General features: G+C 35.4%; 2 long non-coding RNA genes across 2 annotated transcripts; both read left to right on the top strand.

Annotated features, from left to right (window-relative positions):
• Nucleotides 1-1809: 1809 nt before the first annotated feature.
• LOC147497812 (uncharacterized) lies at nucleotides 1810-6451 on the top strand. Its single transcript, XR_015195258.1, has 3 exons — nucleotides 1810-3603; nucleotides 3984-4173; nucleotides 5918-6451. It is a non-coding gene; the product is annotated as an uncharacterized LOC147497812 (long non-coding RNA).
• Nucleotides 6452-8917: 2466 nt separating this feature from the next.
• Nucleotides 8918-15591, top strand: LOC147497811 (uncharacterized). Its single transcript, XR_015195257.1, has 4 exons — nucleotides 8918-9058; nucleotides 9170-9239; nucleotides 12743-13266; nucleotides 15322-15591. It is a non-coding gene; the product is annotated as an uncharacterized LOC147497811 (long non-coding RNA).
• The last annotated feature ends 1471 nt before the right edge of the window (nucleotides 15592-17062 follow it).

The following is a 17062-nucleotide window of genomic DNA, read 5'->3' as shown; positions in this document are numbered from 1 at the left end:
TCTCCAATGTGTCTCTTCCGGGAAGTCCATTTACTCTTGGATTTGACATGTTCGGATGAACTTTTAATCGCGTAGTGTCATTTTAAAATAGTGTAGTCATTGGTTGTCTTAGTATATTCTATTCATGCAGGCGCTTACTTTTCAATTATGAAAAACTTTGTTGAAGAAATCTTTCGTGACTGAGCTTGATCTATACACATATTTTGTTGCTTTGTCGTCATTACTGCGTGAAGCATATTCTATGGTACGGTTGATCTGTAGAGAAAAAGCTTTTATTGGTAAACCGGTTCTTCCATATGCACAAATTATATCTACAAATTACACCCCGATAAGTATATTCAACTAAAGCAACGGATTTTCCAACGTATGCGACCTATGGATTGTGGTTGTCGAAAATTTGTTTTATCGCCATACTTTTAAAGGATGTGACAGTGCATCAAATAAGCGAACTGAGTGCAGCTGCCTTTTACAGGTATGCAATTAAATGATTCTTAATTATTTTTTTATTGTGTGTATTGTGAATTTGTGCTAATCTTATCGGATATGGTTTTGGTGAAACTGAATACTTGCGCAATGTACGTATGTAAAAACATTTTCCCGAAAATGTAATTGGTTTTAACTTGCATGTTATTTTCTTTGTTTTGGTAAGCACCGTTTGTTGTTCAAAACTGCAATCGGTTAAAAAAACCTTAACCAAGACGATCAAGCCCGTGTATGGTAATAAAATTTTCTAGGGAAGCTGTATAGACCTATGTGACCCAAAGGCCATCCATACTTGTGCCCACAATAGAAGGATTAATGAGCTGATGTGTGACGCCCAATATGTCTGCAAAAAACCATTAGTGGCATAATGCAAGGCCCAAATGTACTTGGGACGTTTAGAAGGATTCATTCATGTGTCCAGTATCTGTGTCAGATACGTATCCATGTGTCCGTGTCGGACACTCATGGACACATATCATATGTAATATACCTCAATTCTTTATATTTTGGCGTGTCAGACACTTTGTATCTGTGTCAGATTCGGACATATGTGTCCGTGTCAATGTAACATAGCAAATATTTGGTTGTGATGAATCTTATCCTAATTTGAAATACGTAGTTAACTACAATAAACTGGGAAATATTTGATCCACTTCTACTATGAATCAAATTAATGGAGGGAAAACAAATCTACATTCTCTCTTTCCACTCTACGATGGATCATATAGTGGACTGCACAAGTTGAATGTGCTCTCTGACGCTGGTAATATGTGTATCCTAAACTCTGAGTATGCAAAACCTATGTTTTTGTTCTCATTGGTTGAAACATTTTTTCACTATGTATATAGTCAATTAAATATGATTTCGGTTCATAGGAATACGACTATCCTGCAAGTGCTTTCCGCCTGGTAATATGCGTATCTGGAACTCGGATTATGCGAAAACCATGTTCTAGTTCTCGTTAGACGAAACATTGTTTCTTAGGGTCACTGTTTTGCCTTTTTGGTTTTTGTCAAGTGTGTAAAGAACCTAACAGCTCTCCTATACTTTTTGGTTCAGATGATTTGCAATAAGTTACTTCTGAAAATTGTGCATTACATATGGTTTAACAAATGTCGCCAGCATAGGTTGTAGAACCCGGTCTTTTTTGTTTTTTTTTTTTATCTTACAATTTAGCAAGCGTAAGTCCGAATAGATTTGAATTGTTTAGCTTCTTAATCCTCTACTCAACAATTTTCTTTGCTAAAACTTGTTGCAGATAACAACTTATAATGTAGATCGTGCCTCAAATCCACATCGATATTCATGGAGCTTTCACGCCTTTTTTCAATGGAGCTCGAACTACACTTGGCAAATTTCCTCCACATGATTACAACCATGGCAGAGTCACGGAGGAGCGCATGAGTTCTTCATTGTAAATAGTCGAAAATTTTCAAAGCTTCCGGATGAAGAACTTGTTTGGTTCATTTCATCTTTATTATCTCGAAAGATAGATGATGGTAATTACCAGCCCACTTTTGTTTGTTTCGGCCCACAACCGATAACCAAAACCGGTTGAAGTCTAAGAAGAAATCAAGTGTCAATACTAATTGGCCTCCTGGCGATTGGAAGATCGCACTGCATTTAACTTTTCTCGAAAAACTGTTTTAGGAAAAAACTACGGTCCCGCCACCAAGTGATATGTTAGAGATAAAGAATCAAGTCGAAGGCATCACTTGCACGAAGATCACAAGTGTGCCCGTTGAGCTGGTGTTGATTTGATCATTCAAGATGACTCTGTAGATACTACCACCGCTTTAGCTTTTACAGATTTGGGAGAAAGGGAAGACAAACCGCTATCTCGGGTTTCTGGTTTCATATTTGGAAAAGTTGCTTCTAGTTCCAAAGAATTAAATAATACTAATGCATTTGTTGATTTAGAAAACCTGGAAAGGAGCCAATTTGATGGGAGAGAGTCGCTCTCTTTTTTAGCACGCCTAATGAGTACCAGGCAGCCATTACGGGGAGAACGGGAGAGTTTGTGGCTTTCAAGTACTTCACTGACAAGGTTGGTGAGGCAAGTGTGAAATGGGTCAATGAAGAAACAGAAACAGGTTTACCCTATGATATTGTTATTAGGGAGAGCCTGAGAAAAGAAGTGAATATATTGAAGTTAAAGCGACCAAATCTGCAAAGAAGGATTGGTTTGCAATATCTACACGGGGATGGCAATTTGCTGTTGAGAAAGGTGAATCTTTTAGCATTGCACATGTTGTACTAGTGGGTCCAAATATTGCAAAGGTTACAGTTTTTAAGAATCCTCACGAGACTCTCACCCGAGAAGGCATGCTTCGATTGGCTATTTTGATGCCAAAGAGTTGAAACTTGTCAGGATATGCTAATGTTAATGACCCTATTTTTCTTCTTTGTATGCTAATGCAACTGGCTATATCGAAGGTACTCTCCTCTTGTACTAGCTATCTCACAATGTGTAACATGAAAGTAGTTCCCAAACAATGGGAAAATATTCAAGACTGTACCTTTCACTTGAACCACGTTCCCTAATCTGTAAAGAGTGGTCTGGTGGTGAGTCATGGGTGTAATAAAATGCCCTTAATGGATGTACGGGCGAGCAGAACAATGTCTCAATCTATGGGTAATTTCACTAACCCTTGCCCCTGTGGTATCATACCAAGCATCTCAATCGTATCCGCTCTGGCGGGCTTCGTGAACATGTTTGGTGAGAGTTAATGGTGAAGGGTTAAATACTGTTCTTTTGCTTGGTGGCTTGATCATTCAAACAAGGATATAATCATAGTCTGCTCAGATCAAAGACACTCAGTGCAGTCTGAACTCAATACCATACCTGCTATAGTCTGCATAAGTTTCAATTATCATGTATCCTTTAAAGTGGGTGAAAGCATCAGAACACAGAGTACTAGTTCAAAGCGCCTTGAATCAGAAGGTGATTGAGTTCTTGATGGAACGGTCACTTGTTGTTTTTGGATACAGATTGGGTGTACAAGGCAACTGAAGCATCATTGATCCGTCTTGAAGGGGGATCACTTTATTAATGGAAGACGGGGAGTGGGGAGTGGTGGTTCAATCATCCTACTTTCCCAGAACATCTTCTGAAAGCAGGTATTCAAACAGTTTTTTCACGCACTCTGTGCTATTATGCTGACATGTTGTAGCTTCATTTGAGAAACACAGAAGAAATTTAATCCAATTTTACTGATTTCCAACTTTACTTTCAGAAATACTTTTTTGTCAGTGATTTGTTTAAAAGGTTTATCTAAGGTTTGATTGGCTACTCGTTGTTCATCACATATAGCATTATAGATGTGTAATCAGATCGAACACTTTCTGTTTACACAAGTTTGAAGGGATACAAAATTTTGGTAAAATTATTTTTCAACCAAAAAATTGATATTCATTCTCAAGCATATCAATTTTATTAGCACAGTATTCTCTATCACCGCCAAATTATGCACCACCTTAATTCAAGGTCCACTTCACAGGTGGAAAAACGGGCTGCATATATATCAAAAAATATCAGTTCCGATGCTAAAGGGAAGAAAAGAACAAGGGCAGTCCGGTAATTCCGTTCGAGTTGGGACTTTGAATCTTGTGTAATAAAAGTAAAAAACATTTTCTTCTCTTCTCCCTTACAATTAAGTAACAAACTAAGGTTCAAGCTCATACGGGCAGGTATTTCTTCTACTTTGAATTTTATTATCCTTTCTATTTGCATTTCAATTTGATTAATATTGTATTTCATAGCTAGCTATATTGATTCAGAAGTTAGTGATTTACTTATAGCTCTTTGGGCATATCATTATTTTGATAAATTTTTGCACCTGTGATATGTGTCTATGTTAGTATGACCTTTGGACATTAGAGTGGGCACATTTAGTTTACAGCTGCTAGGAATTAGTTTATGTATGATGTGGAGCAGAAAACTGATTGCCAAATGCATTTTATTAGATTCAAACGTTTATCCATATTTAAAATTCTTCCCATGTACACAAGTGAGCTGCAAGGAAAGCTCATGACTAGTGACCAAAATACACGCACTATAGAGGCATTAGAGTGAAGATTCACACTTGCTAAAAACCGAGGTTCTCCAACAACAAGAACGAAGATGAAAAAGAGACTTCGCAAAAACATGACCGAGACCAAAAACAGAATTTTGATTCACTTACTCTTCTGGCATGTGATACTGATGCCTTGAGCTTTCCTCTGCAAGAAGAGACCTCCAAAACTCCAGTCTCAAAGAAAGGGTGCGTTGCTTTTGTTGGTTATATGCCAGGGGGTGGGAAGTTCTGGGAAACCCGGATGAAGCAAATGATCTTACATATTCTCGATCATCAACCACCAGTTGATGAAAATTTGTTAATAGTTGGGGTTAAGCGTTCAGAAATGGTTGATAATGTTCTGCATGAGCTTTTCCAAAATGGCGATGTAGCACTGTAGTACATGCGTGGGTCTAGAAGCATGTCGATTGAAAATAGGATTATAATCGATGGTTTTATACAAGGACGTGGTGCATCGGTTGCATGTTTTAGGTCTTCGTGAGTCATTTAAAGCGTTGTAGAAGACACATGTCCTTGAAACAATATAGGAGCGGTGGTTCATTTGATTTGCCTCAAGAGTTACTGAGGTTTGACATTTTCAAGCCACTGCATGATACATGGAAACTCTATGTCCTGAAAATTTTAAAAAGTCCCAGGAACACACAACAAATAGCTCGATGTCTTCTCCACACAGACCTACATGGTGCGATTTTTCTAGTTGCAGACTGTAAAATAAGTTCTTTCTTGGGAGTAAGTGGTATAATGGTTCGAGAAACGGCAGAGACTTTCGGAATAGTGACATGTGATGATAAATTTAGAGTGGTGCCCAAACAGGCTTGTGTTTTTATATTTCAAGTTGATTGCTGGAAGATAACGATGCATGGAGATGAACTCTTTTCAAGAAAATAAGATTAGTGATACTGATAAAAGAAGTCCTTTGCTGCAATGTTTTAACCACCGTGTATGATCTCAAGCTTCAATAGTCTTCGTTCCATTCATCACTGGTTGTGCATTGAGGATGTATTGGGTGAAGGTGGGAAATCTGCCTGGGATTTGCCAAGCTCCAAAGTCTAAAGTATATTGGTATAAAACGGAATTCTAGCTAGGAATCTGTTAGAGTTGTAATTGCTATGTTGAGTTTAGAGAATGTGACTAAGATGCAGGAGGCATATGATGTTTGTTCACCGGGGTGATTCCCATTGTGCATGTCATTCAAAATTAGTGAACATGTGATCTTCTTTTTCAGAAAATAATGGGTAAAAAAGTTTAGACTGATATTGATATTGATTTACATTCATGCTTTCAAGTCTATTTTGTTCTCAGTGAACTGGGTCCATGTCATATGCCATCCTAACCCTGTTGAAGATTTGTGGTCATAGGTATTAGAAGAAAAATGGAGGTAAAACCAACAGTTGCTCTGAGGGCTATATTTAGCAGGTGGAATAGTTGTATTTGCCAAAGTGGCTGGTGTAATGAAAGCTGCTGGTAGTGTTAAGGTGGGTACAGCAGCGGCTGCTATGACTGCTGCGGCAGTTTCAGGATCAAAACCAGAACAAAATGAGGCTCCCAAGAAGCCTTCGCAATAACTTATCATAATTGCTCCAAATTGTTTTTGTAGAAGGATTTAATACAAGGGTGGATTTCATCTCTCGATTGGAAATTGTATCTTTTTGGTTGAACTGTATGAGTATAATCACATGGAAATGAAGGCAAGTGTCATTTTTTCTGTCTTTGCAGCTCCTAACATGCTTGATCCACAATATTACAGACTTTTGTTAATTTAACTATTTCAAATAAGCGGTTGATGCATTTTCTTCCAACGCTATGTATATTTGAATTAAGGATGTAACAGTGGTTTGCCAATTTCAGGTTTGCCAATTTCATGTATGATGTATCTATGCAAGTTACAAATCTATATCTCTTACTGTAGGATAATCCTTCGGACAAAGTGGTTCGAGGTCCGATAGCCATGTGTAATATTGTGACTAAATTAACACCTATGCAAATAAGAGATTGTCATTTATCTATCTTGGTTTATTGGTGAACTTTCCTAAAATTAACACCTATTGTCGTATGTGTTTATGCTAAACGCAAAAAAGGTTGATGTAGTTTTATTGGTTGTTTCAAAGATAGATTATCTTTGCTAGCATAGGCCAACCGGTAGACTAAGAAAATAAATTCAATAGAAAACAAAAGAAAGAGAAACGTAAATGGAAAACAAAAGAAAGATAACATAAATGATTTACGTCTCGAAAAGGACGGCCTCATAAAAGAGGTCGAGAATATCAAAAGAAAGCGGAGGGTTCAATTAACATTTTGCTGTTAGGAGCATCGTTTTTGTGTGTTTGTTGGCCCACGATAAAGTGCAAGACATTGACAGAAGATTGTTACGATTAGGAGCTTAGCTGGCATTACTCTATTTGGGATCATGACTTTCCTGAAGTTGAACTACTTGGCGGCAGAACATGCAAAAGTAGTAACGGAAGACACGAGAGTTTGAAGAAAGAGGTCCCAGGCCCAGAAGAGGACTCCCAAAAGGCGTACAACTCTCCAGCTAATGAAGCTGATTCGAGGATTCCCTTGTTGCCGTAGTCAATATATAAGAGGGGTTAAAAACCAAAATATATCGGATATATCGATATATCGGTTGATATATAGTGTTTTTGTTGATTAGTCAATTTTTTTTGGATAAGTTGATATATCGAAAATATCACTGATATATACCGATATATATCGGTAATATCAGAGATTTTTATAAAAATTCAGTCAAAGACGGTCTAAGTCAACAATATATATCATATATATCGGGTTGAAATTGTATTAATATATCAATCCGAAATATATTAATATCTCCATATCATGTACCTCAGAAACCGAAATATATTGCCGATATATTGATATTTTCGGCTCTGGCTGCAACACACCACTTCTTTCAACGCGCACATTCAGAGCTGCTTAGGGTGGAAAATTTCACCATGATTTATGTTGTTCCGGCTGTAGGGGTTTACATTTTCTCGATACTGTTTACGATTGTGCTACTAGCATAGATGGGATATAAGGGAGGTGCGCGTGTGGGGGTGCCACCACCTGAAATTAAAAAAACTTCACTACCACATAACTAATTACCAAAAAAATCTTCAAACTATAAGGACTCGCAACCCAATTATTTTAACAAATTTTCACTACCGCACTCCTAAAATTTTCATAGTGAGAATATAATCAACAAAAAAAAAAATAGTATGAAAAAAGACTAATAAAAAACATTCAAATAAACCAACGTTTATTTCTCTTTGCCCTTATAAAATTATCATTTATCAGTTATTTTGAATCCAAAATCATTAAAGAGGTACAAATGTGTATTTGAATGTTTAATGAGTTTACGAGACTAAAACAAATAGCCAAAAATCAAAAACCCAACCAGTCATTTTGTATAATTATAATCACTTATAACAAACCCTTACTCTCCCTCATTTCTTTCCCTCTCAATTCTTAAACAAGTCGTCAAACCTTAACCCAGAAAAAACAAAAAAGCAAAAAAGCAAAAAACACAAAAAACAAAAAAACAAATTCAGAAAGAACTTGCGGCACAGCTTGTTGCATGTTTGTCCGATCTTAATTATTTGTAAAATTCGTTATCATTATTAATAAAAATTTTACTTAAAAAAAATAAAACAAAACAAAATAAGGTAATTTTTAACTTTAAATGTGAATATTTTATAGTTTTATCCATATGATAGTAGAGTTATATAAACTTATAACATTATAGGAAGTTAACAATTTGTTAAATTGTTGTAGCCCTTATTTCTTTCACTTTCAATTTTTAAACAAGCCGTCAGGCCTTAACCCAAAAAAACAAAAAACACAAAAACAAATTTATAAAGGACTTGCGGCGCAACCTGTTGCATGCTTGTCCGATCATAATTATTTGTAAAACTCGTTATTATTATCAATAAAAATTTCACTTAAAAAAAATAAAATAAAACAAAATAAGATAATTTTTTACTTTTAATGTTAATATTTTATAGTTTTCTCCACATGATAGTAGGGTTATATAGACTTATAGTATTATAGAAAGTTAACAATTTATTAAATTGTTGTAGACTTGTGGACTAAATTATGTAGATATATATAGACATAGTAGTATCAATTAATGGATTAATTGCTTAAGTAGTTAAATTTTAGTTTTGTAAATTAATATAAATGCATAATTTTATTAATTTTTATTGTTTAAAATCACGACAAAAAAAAAATAAAAAAATAGAATAAAATTATATATATAAAAATAGAATATTTTTTGAGTGGGTGGAGTCGCATAATCTCATGTATGAGTTACCAGTTTCTCTGACTAATGTACCGTGTAAAACAAGTGATTCCTCAAGACACTATATAACATCCAAAAGGGTGCTAGTCCTATTTTACCACGGCCCATGCCAAGGAAAAAATAAAAAGAAAACAGAAACTAGTGAATAGGGATAAAGAGTGGTGTTTCGCTTGCGCCGCTAGCATTCTGATTGCTCTTGGTAAGTCATCGTCTCTCACTCCTTTGTTCTCCGCCTTCTCTTCTCTCATCTTCAACAATCTGTCTTTGGTTGTGATTTTAACTCTTAGTTATTTGGTTTTTGATTTCTAAGGTGAAATTTGGTATAAATTCGCCTCAAATATCAAACAAGCTTTGCGGATTGAGGGTTCAATTTGCTCAAGGTAACAAATTTATGTACTGATTTATTGCAAGTTTGGGTTTTAGGTCGTGTGGTTGGTTACACTTTGAGTTATTGGGTCAAAGATGCATCCTTTATGGATATATTAGTTGTTTGATTTGATTATTAGTAATAAACTTGATGATGATGATGAAAATTATTAGATCCGTGTTTTCTTTTTGATTTGATTTTCAAAGTCAAAATTTTATAGTAAGCATTTAGATTCATAAAGTGATTTCATTGACTGACCGATCTCTGTTTTTAATAGTGATGTTAGTCGGTGATGTTTGTTAATAAAAAAGCATGAATATCTCGTGATTTCACTTTTTCATTTCCTCTTTAATTTCAAGCTATAAGCTAGTCACGGTCTAAAAAAACTTTCCATCACTTTTTGTTTAGTAAAGAGATAACGTTTTAAGAGCTTCTAATTTTTCATTCAACTACCTTAAAATGAGTAGAGATCTGAACAAGTCTGGAATCCAATTTTTTCCCACCTAGAGAATAGCAACACCCTTTAAACTCAGCGGTGCAATGTTTTGTTCTGTTTTCAACAAATCCGTATCTTGATAGCATATAGTTCAGGACTATTTTTTGTGTATGTGATGGTGTATGAGTTTTATTATCTTGGTTCTTAGTGAATGTGTCCCACTTGTGTTGTGCTCTGATTACTTTAACTGTTTTTAGGGATTTGAGTGGAGTACTACGGATGTCTCTCTCTCTCTTCCATTTATTTATTATTATTTACTGTTTGGATTTTCATCTTATATGATTTGTTGGGTTTAGTGACGAGTTTTGCAGATTTAATTGTGTTTAAGATTATTGCTTGCTTTGCTTTGTATGGCATACTGAAGTCTTGTATAAAGTTTATTTTATTTAAGGTCTTTTATGTCTACTTGCTTTTGAGAAATATTCACCTAGTGATCGAATAACTAAAAAAAGGAATGGTATATGAGGGGGTTTTTTTTGGTTTATGCCTTTTGTCATTCATGAGGTGTTGGTAAGGGTCAAATGGAATCTCACCATTCACAATAACTGAGGATCATCATGTAAGATACCATGTTAGGTGTATTTTCTAGTTTTTTTTTTTTTTTGGCTTTATTGCATGATTTATTTGGTGACCTCATGTCAAACGCTGCAAATGATATATAGAAATACCTCGTCAAACCTTATTTTCCAAATCGATTCACTAGCACCATGTAACTATAGATATTTTTTATGCTACGAACTGAAATTGGTTTATTGTTAACTCGTAGCAATCGGGCAATCTATCATACCTTGCATACTTAATTTATTAGGAACTATTTTTTTCTAGTGTATGTATTTGATAGGCAATTTTTCTAGTCTGTGTATTTGATATGCAATTACAAATTGCATATCCAAGTGCTTGAGATAATGTTGTCTCTATTGACAAGAGCTCGGTTGATGTACTAATCATATGATCAGCTCATTGACGTAATCCATGTGCCTGTTTGAGGACCAATCTAGATGATTGGAACTTGAGTTGTCCAGTTCAGGATTGTTTGCAAGGGTATAAAAATTAGAAGCCCCCTCCCTCCTCATGGGTAGGTTAACTTTTATGTTTATTTTTGTCTTAAATTCCTTAACTATAAACATACCATAAGTGCTTTGTTGTAATGTAGAATGTCTGAGCGAATTAAGAAAGATTGGATGGACGAAAAAAACACGAGGTCCACACTTTAGTATGATGGGGCTAAGCAGTTTGTTTTGTTTGCCCAATCAAAGTTGGGCGGGTCTGCTTGTCCTTGCCCATGTAAAAACTGTACGTACGAATAGGTTCCAATTGACATATGATGTGGTCGAAGATTATTTGAACCTAAACGGTATAGATCCCTCTTGAAGACCAACCCAATTTGAAACCCTTGCTAGAAAGATGACGCTAACTTATTGTCTAATCTGTTAATATAACTTTTTACTATGGATGCATCCATTTGTGTTTCGCTTTTATATTGTGAGTTACATGATTTTGTGCTTTATAAATTTGATGATTGGATCTTGTAATTTGATGGTTGTGCCTCAAAGTTGAATGTGATTTAATTTGTTTTACGTTTTGAAGGTGTAGTGATTTCACTTAAAGATTAACATGTGTTATACCTACTATGCATCTAGGTGTCACTATTTGCAGGATAGTTTAATGGCATTGAGTGGTCAATCTTCAGGCCCTTGTGCCTTGCCCAGCCACCATGGTGCGTAACCGAGGAAACGAAGCGAAAACTACAAAGCATTTTAAGAAGGGTTATTCGATCAAGCAAAACGAGGACCATTTCTTTAAAGGTGACTAGGCTCATCGTTTTATAATATTTGAAACAATAAGTGACTAGATTAAATCACTATACTAGGACACCTGATATGCAATGAGCAAATAGAACTCGCCCATAGTTTGCAAACTGAAGAATTAATCAAAGACAAACATACTAAGCATACACCCACACATATTTTTCATTGTTACCGCTTTTATGGTACCGTAGTGATTCTAAGCAATCGTGATTGTATTTCGGGATTAAGTAGGGTTGTTTTGTTTTCCTGTTTCTCTTGTAGGCCTTCTTATCCCGCTTTATATTACTAATGAAATAATTTTCTGAGAGCCAAAAAGATAAAATTTATAAGCACCCGTGTGATGTTTGTTGACCAACTTTAGGAGTTTTGGGTAGGAGGCTAAAAGGTATTTTTTTGTGTGTCTCCATTCTCTCTGTCCCCACAACTTCTTCTCCCCTCACCAGTTTGATCGATTCTGATTCTTCTTCTTCTTCTCCCTTCCACGGTTTGACGCGATTCTGATTCTTCTTCTTCTTCTCTCACGAATCCCAGTTCTTCTTCCTTATTTTATTTTCCTTTCTTAATTGAACTTGACACCAATTAAAGTTCATCTCTCATCATTGGTCCTGATTCAGGTGACAAGTTCATGCCGTCATCCTTTAAACCGGGTTGTAAAATTAGGTCTGCAGAGTATTGAGCACGCTAGCTCATTGTCCGATCGATGATGCCTTCAAAGAAATTTATCTAGTGTACTAGCTTTCACTGTTTCTTGATGATGGGTGGCTCGAAGATGCTATGTATCAACAATTACTACACATTGATATTTTGCGGAATTATGAGGTTACTCAGGATGTCTAACTAATGGTCATTTTAAGTTTATAACAATGTTTTAGTTGACTCCTTGGCTTATTTAGGGGGATATTGTTTTATCCCTTCCATTATTTCATCAATCAGCAGCAAGTTCGATCTTTATACAATCAGCTGTGAATGTGATCTTAAAATAACTAATGTTTGGTTGTGAAATTCTACCCCTGTTGTGCATTGTTAGTGCGTATCATATTTTATCTTTTGGTCTCATGATTTATTTAAAGTTTGACTGATTTTCTTTTCCCAGTCACAAACATATTCCACACACACACGGTTTTTCCTTATGCGAACTTGTCCACAAACATATTCCACTCACATGGCTACTATGCCAACTCAAATACTCATGTAATCCTTTTTCTTTGACAGGTCAAGTGATTATTCACTTTTACGTTTAATTTTAAAGCAATGAACCGGGTTCAAATATAAGATCTACCTTTACAATGTCACTTTTGGGCTTTACATGTTGGATTGGTGGGAGCTATATTTTTTAGTATCCTTTTATGTATTATCGGATTTGGCGTGTTTTACTATCACATTATGTTAACCCTAATTTCCAACATTAAATGGATAATTTGTAGTTCGGCATATATGTTTAGAAACTTAATTTTATTGTGCTTTAAAGGTCTTCAAACTCATCTTTACGAGTTGTAGTTCTGTAGATTACCTGTCATTTCCCCCCCTTTAATGAGCAAACTTCATTGGTATGAGAACACTGAAAGTGTTGAATAAAGCTGTTTTTTTTTCTCCGGTGCTCTGTGAAATATATATCCATTTTCAATATAGCTTTGTAAATTGGAAGGTTTCTTAACTATGGTAGACATATTGATTTTGGTCTTGCTGTATTTTGTGTGCTACAATGGATCGCGATCTGCAACTGAGTTCTACAGGAGGTAATGTATATGTCATGGTTTCCAGTTTTCTGAGACATTTGTTTAATGTCAGATATTAAAATTAAAGTGCCATAATGTCTGTTCCTTTACTTTAAGATTTTTTTTCTATGTTGATAGGCACCATCTTTTAGTTCTTAATTCTAAATCATCGAACTTTATTATCTGGTTTACTTCCTTTGAATCTAGAAAGCTTCTTCCTCTGATTAGAATTAATATATTGTTCCAATGAGATCTAAACTGGGTGCAGGTACTTAGTGGTTTTCTTTGTATGTGTTGGGTGCAGACCACTCTGTGATTTTGTAAAATCTATATAAAGAAAGATCTTTGAGATAATGAGGAATTATCACCGTGATCTAGGGGTGTGCAAAAATCCGCCTTAACCGACATAACGACCGACCCGACCCAAACCGAGTCATGCAGGTCGGTTATCCATTTAGAATCGGTTTGGATTGGGAATATCGGATAGTTAATTTGCATAACCGACTATGTCGGTTCGGTTCGGACGTCGGTTAATATTTGCAAAACCCGAAAATAACCGAACCGACCCGCTGTAATAATATAGCATACACGTGTATGTAATTTCATCTGTTTCCAATAGATCTATAAACCCCCACGTGTAAGTGTGTAACCCGACCTTTAATATGATAAATAAATGAACTAATAAATAACATAAAGAAACGTCCAACCCTAATGTCCTTATTGCTTTTGAGCTTTGACTTTTTAGTTAGGGCATAGCCACCACCTGCCACCAGTCCTCCATTTCTCATTCAATTTGCACCACCGGTACACCACCATGCCGCCACCAGTCTATAATTTCCTTTATATCTTATTCTCTTCTCTACTCCATCTCTTTTGCTTTATTTTTCTCATCATCTCATTTTAATTGTGTTTGCTTTTTGTATTTTTTATACAGCCCTTAATTTTTTTTTGGAATTCATCATTTCATCCACAAGTTGAGGGAATTGGTTCGATCAAAAACGGTTAAAACCTTAAAACAATCGGTTCGGATCGGATATCGGGTAGGTTGGAAGTTGGTCGGTTCGGTTTCGGATCGGTTAAGTGTACAATATCGGTTCGGATCGGTTGTTGTAGCATATAAACCGATAGGGTTGGTTTGGTGGTCGGTTTTACTCCAAAACCGACCCGTGCACACCCCTACCGTGATCCTGTGCTATTAAAGTTTAAGGAAGTATTCCATACTCTTTTGAAGAACAAATTCTAAATTATGTCTAGCTTTTCATGTCAACCAGACACCAACTTATCATCTCGTTGAACTACATATACCAAGACAAGAAGTGTTCACCAAGCAAAAGAAAAAAAAAAAGACATGAAGAGTTCATAGTTATTTTAAAGGTAGCCATGCTTTCGAAGACATGAAGTGCTCATAAGTGCTCATAAGACATGAAATTTATTTATTAGGTCCGAGTCTAATTAGTAAAAAAAACAAAGTTAGCCAGGATTCAGTGGTCAGATTTCTTACAATTCTATTATACAACTTCACTAATTTGGCCTGAAGACACCTGATTTAAATCGGATATAAAATGTAGGCCTCATCAAATCAGACAGAAATCTCAATGCAAAGGTCATGTCTTCGTGTTTTCTCTTTCTCCCCGTTAGGAAGTTGATTGTTGAAGAACTCTACTGGATCTCTTCATCACCTTTTCCTAATCCGAGTCACTTACCAACTGAAAAAAAACAATTGCCCCATAGGTCTCACTGACAATTAGTTAGGTCTTACTGGATTTTCAGAGAGATCTGCTGAAATTCAGTGTCATTCATTTACACCTTGATCAGCAGGGTTTTTTTTTTTTTTGTATTTACTCATAAACCAACTTCATAAGAATACTAGATAATTAATATATGGTGCAGGGAAGACTGTCTGAGTGAGCAATATGACATGATGCTCGTAGAGATCTACATACGATAAACTTTTTAAGGACTAAATGTATGTCTTTGAACAGAAGAAAGCAGCACATAATTAATGGTTTGATTGCAGTACATGTTTTAGAGCAAACTCCTAAACTATTGATTATTGGTTTGTTTGTGTGTTTTCAGCCATCTTAAGGTAAAGCTTGGTTTTGGTGGGAATATAACAACTTGATGGTAATTGGCTTCGGGAGGCCAACTCTTTACTGAAGCGCGCCGCTTGATTGCATCACCCCTTTTAGTCTGCCAATGACATTTATGATCTTGTATGAGTTGTATCAACACTTTTGCCTTGTGTATTTGTATCTATAATTTATCGGCCAGTTTGTTCATGGCCAAGCTATTTGTGTGTCCAAGTGAAACTTTCCAGGAATTCTAAAGAATATTTGAGATTCCATATTTGTTTTGTTCGATTTGCACTTGAAGAGCTGGAGCAGTTTATGCAGCACATAATGCAAAATGACATTAGAAGAATCGCACAAAGTAAATTTGCTTCATTAATTTTTCAAGGTTATGACAATTGACAAGGGTCTTTCTACCTAGGCATTACTGTAGAACAAATCCAATAGTCACCTGTACTCCCAATGCACTAGATCATATCCATGTAAACAAGGTGAAGAAGTGGTGCCATAAAAATTGAAAAAACACTCGGACGGAATGAAACATCCATGGCATTGACCTACATGGTGATATAAAACACCTCTGTGACACTCTTATTAGTCACTGATGAGTCCAAAAGTGTTTGTTTTTTTTAATCTAATCTTCTTCCACTTATCCTAAAAGGTTTTTTAAGCAAATGTTGAAAATGTTGAAACTTGCTGCATCCTAAAACTTTTTTATAATTTGTATAACGGTTGCTCAATTTGAGTGTAAAATGTTTTTTTAATTTTGCAAATGGTTACCACTAAAGACAACCCAACAGAAGCTGTGGTGTAACCTCTGGAAAATTTTATATTACCGGCTGTTTCAACTTAAGCATCACTTAATTGTTTGAAAATGATAAAGCCAAGTGCATGTCTTAGTATTCTTTTGACATGCAATTTAAACTTTATCTAATTCAATTCGAAAATATTTTAGGTTATTCTCAATTTTGCAGAAAATTGTTTTGCATAATAATCTTTTCGAATAATCTTTATAGAAAATAAATATATGACTATTTTGTTGTTAAATATCATCAGGTATGTCAACTATGCTATGACGAGGGTCATTATGCTTCAACATGCCCATATTTTGGTATTCATTGCCCTCTTTCTTGGTGTTGCGGATTTATGAAAGTTGAAATAGGCTATTCTAATGGTGGAACTCTTCAATGCAAATATATATCTCAAGTGTTCTCGTGATGGCCTGGTTGTGGTGTTGTAACATGGATATACTTTGATAAGAAAATATATAACAAAGCATGTAACTTGTGCAAGGAAGAGTCTGAAATATGTGAATTGTGTGGTATGTGCAATGGTTGTCATATAGATCATGGTAACTAAATGTGAGGTTTTGTTCAAAAAGGCTATTAGGGCTGACAATGTATGAGAGTTGTGAGGTTGTGGTTTAAAATGTGTAGCGACAAACATGTTCTAGTATTTAACTTTGGTGATTAATCAAAAACTCATTAGTATCAAAATGCATATACTTAGATTTAAACTGTTTATCAACCTTGTGAAGAAGAAGATAGTGAATTGATGACGGATTATGAACTCAAAGGCACCCATTGACTCAATTCAACAAACTCTAAGGTAACCAAGAAACAGTTAATCATTTCGGCGATCAAGCAAAATCATTTCTTATCAATATTAATGCACACTGGTTGTGCCTTACTGCTTAGCATTCGATTCTTCTATATGGCTTGTTGGGAATTTTTTTATGGGGATTTATC

Source organism: Coptis chinensis, chromosome 5 (genome assembly GCF_015680905.1).
Source record: "Coptis chinensis isolate HL-2020 chromosome 5, ASM1568090v1, whole genome shotgun sequence".
NCBI lineage: Eukaryota > Viridiplantae > Streptophyta > Magnoliopsida > Ranunculales > Ranunculaceae > Coptis > Coptis chinensis.
This window is presented reverse-complemented; position numbering and strand designations above follow the sequence as displayed.